The sequence below is a fragment of the Zosterops lateralis genome (genome assembly GCF_965231275.1).
Source record: "Zosterops lateralis genome assembly, chromosome: 31".
NCBI classification, from domain to species: Eukaryota; Metazoa; Chordata; class Aves; order Passeriformes; family Zosteropidae; genus Zosterops; species Zosterops lateralis.
In genome coordinates, this window is record NC_139791.1 from 2,535,933 (window position 1) to 2,545,050 (window position 9,118).

The following is a 9,118-nucleotide window of genomic DNA, read 5'->3' on the forward strand; positions in this document are numbered from 1 at the left end:
TTGGAGAGAGCTCCTTACTTCAGCCTGTGACTTGTGTGTGCAAAGAGCAAATGTGGACAAACTTGGGGCAGGGAGGGTTTGGGGCATCTTGGGATCTGAGCTGGGCACAGAATGTATTTACCATTGGTCTGAGTCTGTCTGATGTGGAACATGAATCTAATATACAGCAGAGGAATGAGTTTTGCTTGTTATGGAGCTGTGCCTTCCCTTGGTTTTGTTTGCTAACAATAAATGAACATCCCTCTGTGTCTCAGGCAGCTCCTTTTGCAAGGAAAGCAGGTGGGAGTTGGTGCCAAGGAGCTGAAAGCTGCAGGTGCAGCCTGGAGTGGAGGAAGCTGAGATTTGCACAAGGCTGCTCTGAGTGCCAGGGGCTGGATGAGGGAAATGGTGGGGTGGGGGTAGGGAAAAAATGTGATTGATTGTCAGCCATGAAGGGTCTTGATTTTCAGATCTATTCAGACTGCACTAGGAGGTGCTGGGGATCAATATCAGCTGGGGATTCCTGATGTCAATCTATAAACAGGAAAAGAAAACTAAACAAGGCAAAACAATTCTCTCTTCATTGTTTTCAGTTTAGTATATTCATTTTGAATACACTTCTGAAATCTGTTTAATAAACCACAGAAAAATTAAAGACTGGAGTTATTCCCAGGGGCTTGTCTTGTTTGGGTGTTTTGAACAAATGTTAATGAGCCTTTGTCAATGAATTTCTCAACTAAAGAGTTTAAGAAAAATAGGCCTCTGGAAAAGTAAAATTCATCAGCAACCTGCAAGTGGCTGAGGATCCATCCTGATCAGAGCAGCAATGAACAGAAATGGGCAGAGCTTTGTGGCTGCCCCAGCTCTGGGATGGGCCCTGGGCCTGGAGCAGGAACAGCTCCTGAGGGCCACAAGGGCACAAGGGGCTGTTGTGCTGGCCTGGGCAGATGGGATGGCAGCAGGGGCTGCAGAGCTCTCAGGATCTCCTGCAGAGGAGAGCAGGGCACCCAGGGAGCCTCCTTTTCCTTTGGCCAGGCAGGTTCCCCCATGGCTGGGGCTGAGCCCTGTGTGAGCTGCAGCTGCTGCTGTGCCCTTGAGAGGGGCTGAGGCCGTGGGGCCCCTGGCCAGAGCAGCCTGGGCTGAGCAGAGCTGTGGGGCCAGAGCCGGCTGGGCTGTGCTGGGGAGAGGCCCTTGGTGCTGCCCAGAGCTCAGGGCAGCTGGCAGAGCTGGCAGGGAGCTGGGCTGGGCTGAGAGAGCCTGGCACAGAAACCATCAGTGTCCATCTCAGCCTGTGTGACCGTGCAGGGGCCAAGGGGCACCCCAGAGTCCACTATTTCTCTGTGTGGGAGCTGAGCTTGTGACCCCTGGAGCCCTCCCAAGTGCTGGGGCTACAGCTCCAGCTCCAGAGGAGATGGGACAGATGGCAGCAGAGACAAAGAGTTCCTGCTGGATTCTTTATTGTGTTTCCTTCTACAGCTGACCTGGATCAATATGTACAGGTGTTTTGCGTCAGATAACACTGGCATAGTGACAAGAATAATTTTTTTTTTCAGCTGGAAATAGTATTTCATGTATAATACAGAATGAGAAAATAAATATGCATATGATCAGAAGAGTAAGTTTTTCAGAGGATGAGGGACTCATTAATTCCAGAAGTTGAACCTGTTCAAATCCTTTCCTCAGGGCTTCCTTGAGATGAGAGGTGACCACCAGAGGCCAAGGCCAGCCAGAGCTCTCTGTGCTGGCAGCTTTTGTCTTGGATAACCCTTGTATATAGGGAATTTTTCAGGGAAATACCAATTTTGGCTGTGGGCACCTGGAAAGACCGATGGTTCTTTTCCACAGGAAGGAAACCAGAGAGCCTCAGTGTTTCAGGGGCTGATGAATTACAGTCACCAGAGGCCAGGGCCTGCCAGACCTGTCTGTCTGTTGCAATTTTTTACGTGGATGGCAGGGACAAGATACTCTGCACACCTGAGATGCTCTAGAAACACGTGGCTTTATTATTACAAGCGTTGTGGGTAAAGAGGGCCTGCTTCCAGCCACCAGCCTCGGCTGAAGCAAAGCCCTAGAGAGAGAATGGGGGGAGAGAGAGATAGAAGAGAGCTCAGGGGTAAAAACAGGGCAGGAGCAGGGGAAAACGTGGGGAGAAAGCAGGAGCAAGGGAGGTGAGAGAGAGGAGAGGAGATGGGCCAAGAGAGATAAGGGAAGAAGGGTGAGAGGGCCAGAGGAGAGAGGTAAGGGCAAAAGGTAGGAGAGCCAGGACAAGAGCGGAGAAGAGGGGAGAAGAGGGGAGAAGAGCGGAGAAGAGAGCGATCCTCTTGTTACAATACATTATATCTTTTTTTCTGTTGAATATTCTAATTCACATTGACCAACCGGCGTGAGATACAAATCTACAAACTTTGCATGCAGCCTATAAGAACGACTGCATTACCATGTCATTTTACTTTCTAATCTCTATAGACTTTTTTCTTATGCATTTGTTCCCGGATGTCTTTGCCAAGGTGGAAAAGCAATATTCTTGTCCTTTTGTCAGCTCATCACCGTCTTCCTGCCTGCCATGCACACATCTCGAAACTGGCTTTCATTCCTATTTCACTCAGGTTTTACATCGACAGTATTTCTTGCCATGCAGTCATATTCATAAGTCTTTCCTGTCCCCTCTTTCCCAACATCTGTCCTGGTAGGTTTGTCTGGGAGCAACCCTTGCATATTTGAAAATTTGAATGTTGAATCCCAATTTCAGCCCTTATTGCCTGGAGCTGAAGTCCTGTACTTTTCCACAAAAAGGAAAGCAGGGAGCCCCAGTGTTTGGAAGGCAGGTGAGAGCCAGCCCTCAGGAGGCCAAGGCCAGCCAGACTTGTCTGTAATTGAGCTTTCATCTAGGCTCAATCTTTGGATATAAAACTTCTGGATGTGGATTCCCCATTCCGGCCATGGGTACCTGGAGAAGAAGGCCAGTTCTTTTCCATAAGAAGGAAAGGCAGAGCCCCAATGGTTCAGGGCAGATTAGAGGCAACCACCAGAGGCCAAGGCCAGCCAGAGCTTCCATCCTGGCAGGTTTTTTCTGGGAGAAACCCTTGCATACAGGAATTTTTGAGACGAAGTACCAATTTTGGCCGTGAGTTCCTGGGCAGGAGGGATGAGTGTTTTCCATATGAAGGAAAGCACAAAGCCTCAGTGTTTGAAGGCAGGTGAGGCCCAGCTCTCAGGAAGACAAGGTCAGCCAGACTTGTTGGTAATGGCAGCTTTTTTCTGGGAGCAATCCCAGGATATTGGGGAATTTAGAGGGGGAATCCCATTTCGGCCATTGATGCTTGAATGAGAAGGGCTGTTCTTTTCCATTTGAAAGAAAAGCCCAGAGTCCGAGTGTTTAAGGGTACATGAGAAGAGACCCTCGACATGCCAAGGTCAGTTGGATTGGTCAGCCCAAGCCAACCAGAGCTGTTCCCTGTTCGCTTGGATTCATGGGGCCCCACAGTGTCACAATGGTGGTGTCATATTGGATCCTTGGTTCCATGAGGCCCAGCTGTGTGACACTGGCCCCTTGTTTCCATGGAGACCCACAGTGTCACAGTTGTCCCCCTTTGCTTCCATGAGGCCTTGCAGTGTCACAGGGTCTCCTTGGTACCACAGTATCACAATGAACCCTTGGTTCCATGGGGACTCACAATGTCTGAAGGGTTTCCTTGGTTCCACAAGGTCCTGCAGAGCCCCTTGATTTAATGAGGCCTCAAAGTGTCACAATTGTCTCCAGGATTCCATGAGGCCCTGCAATGTCACAATGGACCTTTGGTTCCATGAGGTCCCACACGGTTACATGAATCCTTAGTTCCACTGGGCCCTGTAGAGTCACAGTGATCTCTGTGGTTCAATGATGCCACAGACTGTGACAAGTGGCCCTTGGCCTGCCAAGACTCCAAAGTGTCCCAATGGTTCCTTGCTTCCATGAGGCCTTGCAGTGTCACAATGGCCCCTTGTTTCAATGAGGCCTTTACTGTCACAACAGTCTCCAGGATTCCGTAACGCCTTGCAGTGTCACGTGAGACCATTGGTTTCACTGAGCCCCACAGTATCACTATGGTCTCCTTGGTTCCACAAGGCTCTGAAGTGCCACAATGGCCCTTTAGTGTCCCAGGGCCTCAAGGTGTACAAATGGCTTCCAGGGTTTCATGAGGCCCTGCTGTGTCACAATGGACCTGTGGTTCCATGATGCCCCAGAGTGTCACAATGGTCTCCTTGGCTCCACAGTGTCACAATGGACCCTTCATCCCATGGAGACCCACAGTGTTCTCTGTGGTCCCCTTGATTCCATGAGGCCCTGCCATGATCTCATGGCCCCTTGGTTCCAGTGGGTCCCAAAGTGTCAGAATTGTCTCCACTGTTCCATGAGGCCCCACAATGTCACTGTGGTCCCCTTGGTTCCACAGGGCCCCACAGTGTAACAATGGACTCTTGGTTTGATGAGGTTCCTCAGTCACAATGGACATTTGGCTCCATGTGGCCAATCTGTGTCACAGTGGCTTGTGGTTCCATGAGGCCCAACAGAGTCACAATGGACCCTTGGTTCAATCAGGCATTGCTGTGTCAGAATTGACTTGTGGTTCCATGAGCTTTCATTCTGCCAACAACAATCTCCTTGGTTCTGCAGTGTCACCATGAACCCTTTGTTTCTATGACGTTCCACAGTATAACATTTTCACCTTGGTTCTGTGAGTTTCTGCAGTGCCACAATGGCCCCTTGATTCCATGAGGCCCTGGTGTGCCACAGTGGCCCCTTAGTTCCATGAGTTTCTGTACTATCAACAATGGTTCCATTGTTCAAACAAGGAACTTGCTGTGTCACAATGGACTCTTTGTTCCATGAAGCCTTTCTCTGTCACACTGTACTTTTGATTCCGTGAGGTTCCAGAGTGCCACAACAGTCTCCTGGATCTGCAGTATCATAACAGACCATTGGCTCCATGTGGCCCTGCTGTGTCAAAAGGATTTTGGTTCCATAAGGTTCCAAGGTGTCACAGTAGACTTCTTGGTTCTGTGAGGCCTCGCTGTCACCAAGTCTACGAAATATCAGAATAAGAGTCGTTAACACTAATTTGGTGTTTAAGAGGGCATCACTTATTCAGGCTTTAGCGTTAATCCAGCATGTGGTAACTCATAACTTTACATGGACATGTGATTCTAAAAGAGTGGTACTTCTATATAGTTGCTATAAGTGTATTACAATTTACCCATTTCCATAAAACCTCCTTAAACATTGCAGATTCACTCCTTGTTTTTTCTATCACTGCACTCATGAGCCAGATGTTTTCTACTTGTCATACAAGCGTCCTTGCTGACAAAGCAGGCCCTGCATGCCTTGTTCCTGGGCTAAAAGCTCACAGGCACTGTAAAATTTGAATTAACCCTCCTGGTTCCACACGCAAGGCTCTGTGTGGCCAGGCAGAGGCAGGCAGGAGGCAGAGCTGTCAGCAAAGGAAGGGCCCAGCCAGCTGGGGCAGCCGGGGGATGACGACAGCCTGCAGGGACAGAGGCGCAGGGCATGGACACTGTAGGACAGCCTGGGCTGCACAGGGCACAGGGATGGGCTCCAGCTGCAAGGCCCTGACACAGCCAACTCCTGCAGCACTTGGGCCATGGCTGCTGGGCCTGGGCCTGAGCCATGAGCAGGAGACAAGTGACCCTTGCAGCCCTGGGGCCTCATTGCCTCCTTGGCCCTGCTCAGCAGCCTGGCAGGGGCCGCCCCATGGTGCTGCCCTTGGCATTGCACATCCCCACATCCCAGTGGCCTGGGAAGAGCCCTAAGCACTGAGGGAGGGACAGGATGTGCCTTGGCAGGGGCTGGGGCTCAGGCCTTGGCCCTTGGCATTCCTGAAACACATGCAGGTTTGGTCAGCATCAGAGACACTTTTGACTTGTTTGTCCCCACCTGTCATCACTGCCTGCAGTGTTCTGCTCTAACTGGAACCTGGGGAAACTTCCTCAGTCATGACCATCAGTGGGACCCATTAGAACTTCAACAAAGTTTAGAGCTGGAATCTGACTTTCCATACTTGAAGAGTTTTTTTAAAAGACTCCCAGGGACTGAGTCTGATGTAAACAACACCAAAGCCCCAAGAGGCTCATTAAAGTCTTTGTACTGTGTCTGTGCTGATGAGCTGGGCTGGGCTCCTGGCAGAGAGGCAGCTCCTGGCAATGAAGAAGAGCTTCAAAAAGACATTTCTCCTCAGGAGCAGCTCCTTTCTCAGCCCAGCAGGGCTGAGGGCACTGCCTGTAGGTGCCTGAGAGGAGTCAAGCAGACAGAGGCTCAAAGCAGCAGAAAGGACAATTCTGAGCTTCTTCATGGAGATATCTTCACCCCTTCTGACACAGTAAGTCTCTGGATGCAGGGATCTAAAGCTGACCCAGGACAGGACTGACAGCACTGTAAGGATGGCTCTGCTGCCCTTTCTGCTCTGGGGGAGGAGGTGCTCCAGAGCGGGGCTGCCCTGGGCACCGTCAGAGGGACAGGGCACGATGGCTCCGGCTGCCAGGGACGGCTGCAGGGGCTGAGGCTGGGGCTGCAGCCAGGGCTGCCCAGGGCTGTGGTGCAGAGCAGGTGCTGCAGCCCTGAGGGCTCTTGGCCAGGCCAGGGAATCTGCCACCTGCCAGGGGCAGCTCTCAGCCTGTCTGGGAGCTCCCCATGGACTGTGGGGAGAAGTTGGAAGGTGGAAGGAGTGACCCACATCAGGGCAGATTCCTCCTGCTGTGGAGATGGTGCTGCATGGCCAGGGCTGCTCTCAGCTTTCTCCTAAAGGAAAGGGAAAGGGGCTGTCAGGGTTGTCTGTGTCACTGAGACTCCTGCACTGTCACCCTGGGGATCAGCAGATCTGTCTCAGAGCTCCCTCAGAAAGTTCTTCCTCACCCTCCTCTACCTACAGACAGCACCAGCAGCACCTTTGCTTGCAGCATCTCTGTTTGTCTGAGCCGCCCTTAAGGCCCTGGTGCCAGGGAGATGCCCCTGGGCAGTGGCCTGTGCTGGGAGGGGTGTGCAGGGCAGAGCTGAGCCCCCAGGGCTGGGATGGGCTTTGGGTGCACTGGCAGGGACAAGGCTTGGATAGGGAGAAACAGCTGCCAGTAGGCAGAAGTCCAGGCAGCGAAGAGCCAGAATAAACCTTGGCATCCCTTCCTTTTCAGCAACACAGGAAAAAAATGAAAGAAAAATTTAGGGAACCTATTTTGAAATTCTAGCTTACATACAGTCTGCTTTATTTTTCAAGAAAATTTTAGGTACATTCACCCTGAAATAGAAGGAGGTGAAATGAGCAATGTGTAGGGATCAGCACACCTGAGGCTACTGGGGCAAAGGCTGTTATCCCTGTGGATTCCCCAGAGTTCAGGCTGAGAAAAATGCTGAATTTGAGGCAGTAATTCAACATCTGCAGAAAGCCAAACTCAAAGCAAAATTTAGCAAAGTTCAATTGCAAGAAGAGAAGTATATTGGAGTGACTCAAAAAAAAAAAAAAAAAAAAAAAAAAAAAAAAAAAAAAAAAAAAAGATTACTCAAATAAGATATAGGTTGGTCCCAGCTTGTCAATGTCTTCTTTCAACAGCCCACCATGCCCAGAGTGAAGAAATGCCCAACAGCAGCTCCATCAGCCACTTCCTCCTGCTGCCATTGGCAGACACACGGCAGCTGCAGCTCCTGCACTTCTGCCTCTTCCTGGGCATCTCCCTGGCTGCCCTCCTGGGCAACGGCCTCGTCATCAGCACCGTGGCCTGCGGCCACCACCTGCACAGCCCCATGTTCTTCTTCCTGCTCAACCTGGCCCTCACCGACCTGGGCTGCATCCTCACCATTGTCCCCAAAGCCATGCACAATTCCCTCTGGGACACCAGGAACATCTCCTACTCAGGGTGTGTTGCACAGGTGTTTCTTATTGTCTTCTTCCTTTCATCAGAGCTTGCCCTGCTGACCATCATGTGCTACGACCGCTACGTGTCCATCTGCAAACCCCTGCACTACGAGAACCTCCTGGGCAGCAGAGCTTGTGCCCACATGGCAGCAGCTGCCTGGGCCAGTGCCTTTCTCAATGCTCTGCTGCTCACAGCCAATACATTTTCCCTGCCCCTGTGCCAGGGCAATGCCCTGGGCCAGTTCTTCTGTGAAATCCCACACATCCTCAAGCTCTCCTGATCCAAATCCTACCTCAGAGAACTTGGGCTCTTATTTGTTAGTGCCTTTTTTGTATTTGGCTGTTTTGTGTTCATTGTTTTCTCCTATGTGCAGATCTTCAGGGCTGTGCTGAGGATCCCCTTTGAGCAGGGACGGCACAAAGCCTTTTCCACCTGCCTCCCTCACCTGGCTGTGGTCTCCCTGTTTCTCAGCACTGGCACATTTGCCTACCTGAAGCCCCCCTCCATGTCCTCCCCATCCCTGGATCTAGCCCTGTCAGTTCTGTACTCAGTGGTGCCTCCAGCCCTGAACCCCCTGATCTACAGCCTGAGGAACCAGGAGCTCAAGGCTACAGTGTGGACACTGATCACAAGACTATTTCAGAAACATTAAACTGCTGGCCAGTTTCTCCTAATCACTTGTAATTAAAGTAATTTCTGATGGAACTTTTGCTTTATTCTTGGGTATTTATTATTTCCTTTAGTTTTCAATAGTGTTGACAAAGAAAGGCCTTGTCTGTGCTCTTTCTTGTTTCGTTTCTCTCCGCATTTTTTGTGGCCACAGACTATATCAAAGAGGGGCTGTGCTCTCAGTGGCTTTAAATGAACTAAAGGATCTCCCAGCACACTTTACAACAGAGATCCCTTTTTTATTCCCTTCTCTGTCACTGCAGCAGCAATGTCTGTGTGCAGAGCTGGGGGCAGATCAGGGCTGGCACAGCAGCTGTGCCCAGCACCAGCAGCCCTTGGTGTTTCCAGTGCCGCTCCCATGGCCCTGCCCCGCTGCCCTCCTGGCCCTGGTGTTGCTGTAGGGCCTGAGGGCTCTCAGGGCCGGGCACAGGGCTGGGGGTGGCAGTGCCGGGGCTGCAGCAGGGACAGGCCATGGGCACTGCTGGGGCAGTGCTGACGCCTCAGGGCAGGGCCTGGGGGCTCCAGGCTCCTTGCCCAGGCTCTCTCCAGAACACGCCCAGGCCAATGCTCA

The 9,118-nt window shown here is 51.4% G+C and overlaps 1 pseudogene across 1 annotated transcript; it reads left to right on the plus strand.

Moving 5' to 3' along the window:
* The first annotated feature begins 7,273 nt into the window (after positions 1-7,273).
* On the plus strand, positions 7,274-8,530 carry LOC310920745 (olfactory receptor 14C36-like; annotated as a pseudogene). Its single transcript has one exon. The product of its transcript is annotated as an olfactory receptor 14C36-like (transcript).
* Positions 8,531-9,118: the final 588 nt, after the last annotated feature.